Below are 7,545 nucleotides of genomic sequence, written 5' to 3' on the forward strand. Positions count from 1 at the left end.
TGCTGGGATTTAAACTCAGAACCTCTGGAAGAGCAGTCCCACCCGCTGAGCCATCTCTCCAGCCCCCAGCCGCAAACTTGTCTGTTTCACCGCCATACTCCCTTGCCTAACCAGCTTGAACTTAATGAGCAAAGGAGAAAACTGGTTGTGTGGGAGAGGGAGGGGAGTGTTTGTGAGGCAGGCGGAAGAGTGGAGAGGGAACAATGTTGCAAGGGAGTCCTGATGGGGGCGTTGGAGGCTCTGAAGCAGGCAGGAGCCAGGCTGTGCTTAGATGTTTGAGCTGGGAGCTTTGGGGAGCCAGGAAGAGGATCAAAGGCAAAATTGGGGCTGGAGAGATGGTTAAGAGCACTTGGCAGAGCACACAGGCTTGGTTTCCATCAACTACATAGAGGGTAAAGGTGGTCTTTAACTCCAGTTCCAGGGCATCCAGTGCATCTTTCTGGCTTCTAAAGGTACCACACACACACAGTGCATATATATGGAAAATACTCATATACATAAAGCAGATATTATTTTTTCTTTTCTTTTCTTTTTCTTTTTCTTTTTCTTTTCTTTCTTTCTTTCTTTTTTTTTTTTTGTTTGTTTTTGTTTTTGTTTTTGTTTTTCAGGACAGGGTTTCTCTGTGTAGCCCTGGCTGTCCTGGAACTCACTCTGTAGACCAGGCTGGCCTCGAACTCAGAAATCCACCTGCCTCTGCCTCCCAAGTGCTGGGATTAAAGGCGTGCACCACCACTGCCCAGCTCTTTTTTTCTTTTTTAAGACAAGGTTTCTCTGTAGCAGCTGTGACTATCCTGGAACTCAATCCATAGACTAGGCTGGCCTAGAACTCTGAGAGATCTGCCTGCCTTTGCTTCCTGAGTGCTGGGACTGCCTCCTGTGCACCACCACACCCAGCCTAAATAAATATTAAAAAAAGAAAAGAAAAAAGACAATCCAACTTGCATCTCAGAAAGATGAATATGGGAGATGAAGGCAAGGTGTCTGAGGTACAAAAATTGTCTTGGTCCATTTTCTGTTATTATAACAGAACACCTGCTGAGCGGTGGTGGCGCACGCCTTTGATCCCAGCACTTGGGAGGCAGAGGCAGGCAGATTTCTGAGTTCGAGGCCAGCCTGGTCTACAGAATGAGTTCCAGGACAACCAGAGCTATACAGAGAAACCCTGTCTCGGAAAAAAAAAAAACATAATAAATAAACAAACAAATAAATGCATATATGATGCCAATGAAGTTCCAGCAGGAGGATGGGCTTGCCTGCTGAACCAACAACCCCCTGGGGAGTTCAAGGCTGGTCTCAGAGAGAGTTTGAAGCCAGCCTGGACTACAGGAGACCCTGTCAAAACAAAACAAGGTGGGTAGCAAGGAATGTAGCTCAGATTGCTTGTACAAGGTTGTACAAGGCCCTTGGTACCATCCTTAACATTGTACATGCAAGGAAGGAAGGAAATGGAAGGGAGGGGAGGAAGCAAGGGGGGAGGACGAAGTGATGGGGGAGGGAAGGAGGACAAACAACCTTTGTCCCTAGGAATGGCTCAGACTCTGTCCTGTGGGGAGAGAACCAGAGGGGTTAAGTTCTGTCCCCATTCAGAGCCCTGAGTCACCAGGTGTCAAAATGACTACCAAATCTGAATTTTCTGCCAGGGAAAAGAAAGAATGGAGTTCAGAGTGTGAATGCTGTTGACTTAGTCTCAGCAATGCAGTGTGGCTTTCCTTTGAGTCAAAGTGCTAGAAGGTGTTCAAAGCATGCTGGGACATCGGACTAGGGACCAAGGAGTCAAAGGCTGCTACCTCCAGGGTTGACAGGATGTTAGCAACCACTAGGCCTGGTACTGTAATGAGTGGGGACTGCTCCTCCTCAACCCATGGGGGGGGGCGGTACTAGAGACCCATGCATCTTCTGGTCACATGCAGGGGCTTCTCTTAGAGTACGTCAGATCTTTTTTTTATAAGTTTCCCGATAAAGCCCCATAACCCTCACCACTAACCCATAAGATATCAAGTGCATCTAGAATAGGCCTTATTTTCTTTTTAAAAAGTGCTCTCAGCTGAGAGGTAGTGGCCGTGCACGCCTTTAATCCCAGCAGAGGCAGGTGGATCTCTGAGTTTGAAGACAGCATGGTCTACAGAGCTAGTTCCAGGACAGCACGGCCAGGGCCACACAGAGAAACCCTATCTGGGAAAAACAAAAACCAAACCAAACCAAACAAACAAAAAATACAGTGTTCTCCAAGACCAGAGGTGTAAGGCAGATGGAGCTGTAGTTACAGGGGTTGTGAGTTGCCCAACATGGGTCCTGGACCCTAAACTTAGGTCCTCTGCGAAAACAGTAAATTCTGTTAACCACTGAGTTGCCACGGACTGGGTTGCTTTGGGGACCCCTTGTTCCGCAGGGTGATAAAAGTTCTAGCCTGGTGGGCAAAGAATTCGGCGGTGACAAACAGACACAGCACAAGGGAGTGTTGTAACTGAATGTAATTTGTACAAAGTAGAAATCAGGCTTATATAGTATACAGAAAACAGGGCAAACTATAGAAGTCACATAGGCAGGAGATGGTCACATCAAAGTCAGTGAGATCAAACAGCTAGGTGCAAAAGGGAGGAGCAGTGGTGTCCTTCTTCTTGGGCTGTTCTGGCAACCCCAAGATAAATTCTCAGGGTCTGTCTGAGGCAAGCAGCTGGAGGTCCTTGAGAATAAACTTGGCTATAACATAGATAACTAATGATGGAAGCTCTACAACTTCTCTCTGATAGTAAAGCAATTCTGCCTTATGTGGGACTGCTCTGATAATGAGTACCTAACTGCTATCTCTAACTTTGGAGACACCCTGTCTGATAAGACAGCTTCTTTGTAGAAATTCCAACCTAACTACAGCTAGGAAATCAATTAGGATTATTGAAACACTGTGAAGGCCAGGAAATAATGTTCAATCTCAGTTTTAGCTATAACAAAATATTTCTTAGGGCACCTTTATGCCTGAATAAAGAAAGCACGCAGATCTCTCCACAGATTATAGCAGAGATCAATCTGGAACACCTCTGAGTTAGGAGATGTCAGTACTGACTACCTTAAGAGACTGACTCCTTTTGAAGTGTATGCCTCAGGTCCGTTATCAGGTTTTTAGGCCTGTCCCAGACACAATTGAAGTAGACGAGTTCTGTGTGCCACTGAGTCATTTCTCCAGCCCACCTTCCCTAAGCTTTTATATGAATATAAAAGGATGCCCTCATCCCATGCAGACTCAGGCGGGCCTCAGACTGAATCTAGGGGCATAGGGTTTGTGCCCTGACTCAGTCCTTTGACAGAACCTGCTACTTCAGTGGTTATGGTGGTGCCTGAGCTGGAACCAGGGATCGACTGGAAAGGAAAGTGGATTCAAGAAAATCCAAGTGGTTTGCACTTTGCTTTCTTTTTTTTTTTTTAAAGATTTATTTTATTTCATTTTTATGTGTATGAGTACACTGTAGCTGTACAGATCACTGTGAGCCATTATGTGTGTGGCTGCTGTTGATATCAGGACCTCTGCCGGCCCCACTCACTCTGGCGTAATTTTCTGCAGCTGTCTTCAGACACACCAGAAGATGGCGTCCGATCTCATTATGGGTGGTTGTGAGCCACCATGTGGTTGCTGGGATCCGAACTCAGGACCTTCGGAAGAGCAGTCAGTGCTCTTACCCGCTGAGCCATCTCGCCAGCCCCTGCACTTTGCTTTCTTAAGAACAAAACAGCCTTCCGTTAGAACACTGGCCTGTACCTTGAGTTCTGGTCCCATAGCCTGGATCAGGGCACAAATCTATGCGGCTCTCTTTGGGATGGAGAGTTAGGAAGCAGTCTGTGCTGGGACTGGACAGCTCTTCTTCATGTTCCCTGTCACATGAGCTATACTGAACTGCATGATATGACATGAAAAACATCCTAACACCCCTGAGAGGTTATTAAAAAAATAAAATAAATTTAAAAAAACCCAGACCTTTCTTTTGTTCTGGGGATTAACCAGAGACTTTCTTAAGGGATTCTGTCTGAAGAGTGTTCTCTCTTAAACAACCTCTGCTGCCCCTTCATCATCTCTCTCATGGTGCCTATTTCTCTCCTCTCTCTCTCTCTCTCTCTCTTTTTCTCTCTCTCTCTTTCTCTCTCTCTCTCTCTCCCTCTCCCTCTCCCTCTCTTCCTCTCTCTCTCTCTCTCTGATGCTCCTCTCCAGGTTAAGTCTGTCCTTCATTAAGCTCCCACCATGCTTAGATAGCCACATATTATATTGTCTCTCCCACCTCAGAGCATCACGACCATGAGCCCCTTTTATTAATAAAGTTCATTTCGAAGGGAACTTATGTCTCAGCTTTCCTTTGAGGACCAAGCCATTGCTGCTAGTTTCCTTGTTTTTTAATACTGGTTCTTAAAATGACTCCCAAGTATGTGTATGACTCTTAGCAACTGTAATTTCCACAATCCCCATCATGCTATGGGGGGAGAAAAGCACGGTGAGGTAGAGCTGACAAAAGAGTCAGATATGGAGGCCATGCCTATAATCCCAGCATCGGGGAGTCTGGGACATGGATTTAAAGATAGCCTGGGCAGCAGCTAGGAGATAAGTACTCTCCAGGGACATTTCCCATCCTCTCCTCAAGCCCAGAACAAGAACTATGCATAGAAAGCAAACACCTGGGGCTGGGGAGATGGCTCAGTGGGTAAGAGCACTGACTGCTCTTCTGAAGGTCCTGAGTTTGGATCCCAGCAACCACATGGTGGCTCACAACCACCTGTAATGAGATCAGACGCCCTCTTCTGGTATGTCTGAAGACAGCTGCAGTAAATTACACTGGAGCGATCGGAACGGAGTGATCGGGGCCTGCAGAGGTCCTGAGTTCAACAGCAGCCACACACATGATGGTTCACGGCCATCTGTACAGCTACAGTCTACTCATACACATAAAATAAATAAAACAAATCTTAAAAAGGGGGGGGGCCTAGAGCAGTGGCTCAGCGGTTAAGAGCATTGACTGCTCTTCTGAAGGTCCTGAGTGCAAATCCCAGCATCCACATGGTGGCTTGCAACCATCAGCAACAAGTCCTGATTCCCTCTTCTGGTGTCTGAAGACAGCTACAGAGTACTTACATATAATAAATAAAATAAGTCTTAAAAAAGAAAGAAAGAAAGAAAGAAAGCAAACACCTGCTGCTGATGTCCTTGTGGACCTGGGGAGAAAGTGGGCCTCAGGTACAAGTGACCTTTGGTCACATGTGGCCTCTGATCTGGGGATCAAGTCCACAGAGAACTTAGTCCAGGAAGAGATAATGAATAATGACGGCACCTGGGTTGAATCTGCAAGAGCTGATATCTAGCCTGGGCGAGGAAAAGCACAGGCAAGTTGCCCTTCTGCACTCATCCGAGAAACACTTCATTCACTGGCTCATTTGATGATAAATGTTCAGTAAGCAGCCTTTTCTGCCACACACTGCCGGGTGCAGGAGAAATAACAAACAACTTATGGTCTAGGGAGAGACATAGGCTTTGCGCTGATTCATAGAGCTACATATAAAATTATGACAGTCACGTTCCTAGTTAGGGATGCTGCTTTAGAGATTTGAACTTTTTAAGTCATAGGGAGGAGACACTGAAAGTCTTAGAGCACAGAAGTGGAAAGGTCATAAAATAATTGTTGGGGGGGCCTACAGAAATGGTCCCACAGATAAGAGCATTGGCCCCTCTTGCAGAGGACCTGGATTCAATTCCTAGCACCCACATGATGGCTTATAATTGTCTGTAACCCCACTCCCTGAGGATCTGATGCCCTCTTCTGGCCTCCACTGGTACCAGTCATACATGCAGGCAAAACATTCCTACACATAAAACAAGTTTGGGCCGGGCTGTGGTGGCACACGCCTTTAATCCCAGCACTTGGGAGGCAGAGGCAGGCAGATTTCTGAGTTCAAGCCTGGTCTACAGAGTGAGTTCCAGGACAGCCAGGGCTACACAGAGACCCTGTCTCGAAAAAACAAAAAACAAAAAAACAAAACAAAACAAAAACCAAAACAAGTTTGGGGACAGGGGAGGGTTGTTTGTTTGTTTGTTTGAAACAAGGTCTCTCAATATAGCCCTAGCTTGTCCTGAAACACACTATATAGACCAGGCTAGCCTTGAACTCAAGAGATCCACCTGCCTCTGATTCTCGAGTCCTGGGATTAAAGAAATGTACCACCATTACCTAGCCTTTTTTCTGTCTTTGAACTCCTAGAGGGTAGAAAACTGATTTTGCTCACCGGGGATCCCCATGTGGCCCAATATGTGGCACATAAATGTTTGCTTAATAAAAAGTTGAGGATGGGCTGGTGAGATGGCTCAGTGGGTAAGAGCACTGACTGCTCTTCCAAAGTCCCGAGTTCAAATCCCAGCAACCACATGGTGGCTCACAACCACCCATAATGAGATCTGATGCCCTCTTCTGGTGTGTCTGAAGACAGTTCCCATGTATTATGTATAATAATAAATAAATCTTTAAAAAAAATAAAAATAAAAAGTTGAGGAAATCCTGCCTCCTCGTGCTCTGCCAACACTGTAGACTGTCTCCACCTGGCTGTGTCTTCTTTGGCTACTGGCCAGAGCCCTGAGACCACTTGCTCTGATCCTCTGGACATTCTCATCTTTCTCTGAAGGCCCCGTCCCCATCCAGCTGCTCACCAACCTTTACCGCTGAACCTTTCTTAAAGCCTAACTCAAAAGGCATGGCTGCCTCCCCCTCCTCTCTAAAGCTGCTAAGATTTTTAACTTGTTTGCCTTATTCCACTTTTTCTCTCAAATTATAATAAAATGGCCCTTGAAGGAAAAAACAAAAACAAAAGAATAAATCTCTCTTTTTATTGGGAGCTACTCTATGCTGACTTTAAACTCAAGAGCTTCCAACCTCAGCAAGTGTCCTCAGGATAGGTCTGCCTCACTAAAAATAACTAGCCAACGGTTAAATTTAGGCGGCTCAGCTTACACCAAGCTCTGTCCGTATCCTCTCTAGGCAGGGGTTTCTAGGATGGCTTCTCTTTAATGATGCCACAGTGTGAAAGCTTACAGGGCAAACAGTGGTAGTATAGGTTTGTAATCCAGCTACCCAAGAAGATGAGAGCAGGGACTGGAGAATGGCTGTGTACGAACACCACAGGGGATGGAGAATGGCTGTAGTTAAGAACACTATGGGACCCGGGCGTGGTGGCGGTACAGGCCTTTAATCCCAGCACTTGGGAGGCAGAGACAGGCAGATTTCTGAGTTTGAGGCCAGCCTGGTCTACAGAGTGATTTCCAGGACAGCCAGAGCTATACAGAGAAACCCTGTCTCAAAAATACAAAACAAAAAACAAAAAAACAACAACACTATGGGGGCTTGAGAATGGCTGTGGTTAAGAACACTATGGGGGCTGGGCGGTGGTGGTGCACGCCTTTAATCCCAGCACTTGGGAGGCAGAGGCAGGTGGATTTCTGAATTCGAGGCCATCCTGGTCTACAGAGTGAGTTCAGCCAGGGCTATACAGAGAAACCCTGTCTGGAAAAACCAAAAAAAAAAA

This window comes from Mastomys coucha, unplaced genomic scaffold (genome assembly GCF_008632895.1).
Source record: "Mastomys coucha isolate ucsf_1 unplaced genomic scaffold, UCSF_Mcou_1 pScaffold18, whole genome shotgun sequence".
Classification (NCBI taxonomy): Eukaryota; Metazoa; Chordata; class Mammalia; order Rodentia; family Muridae; genus Mastomys; species Mastomys coucha.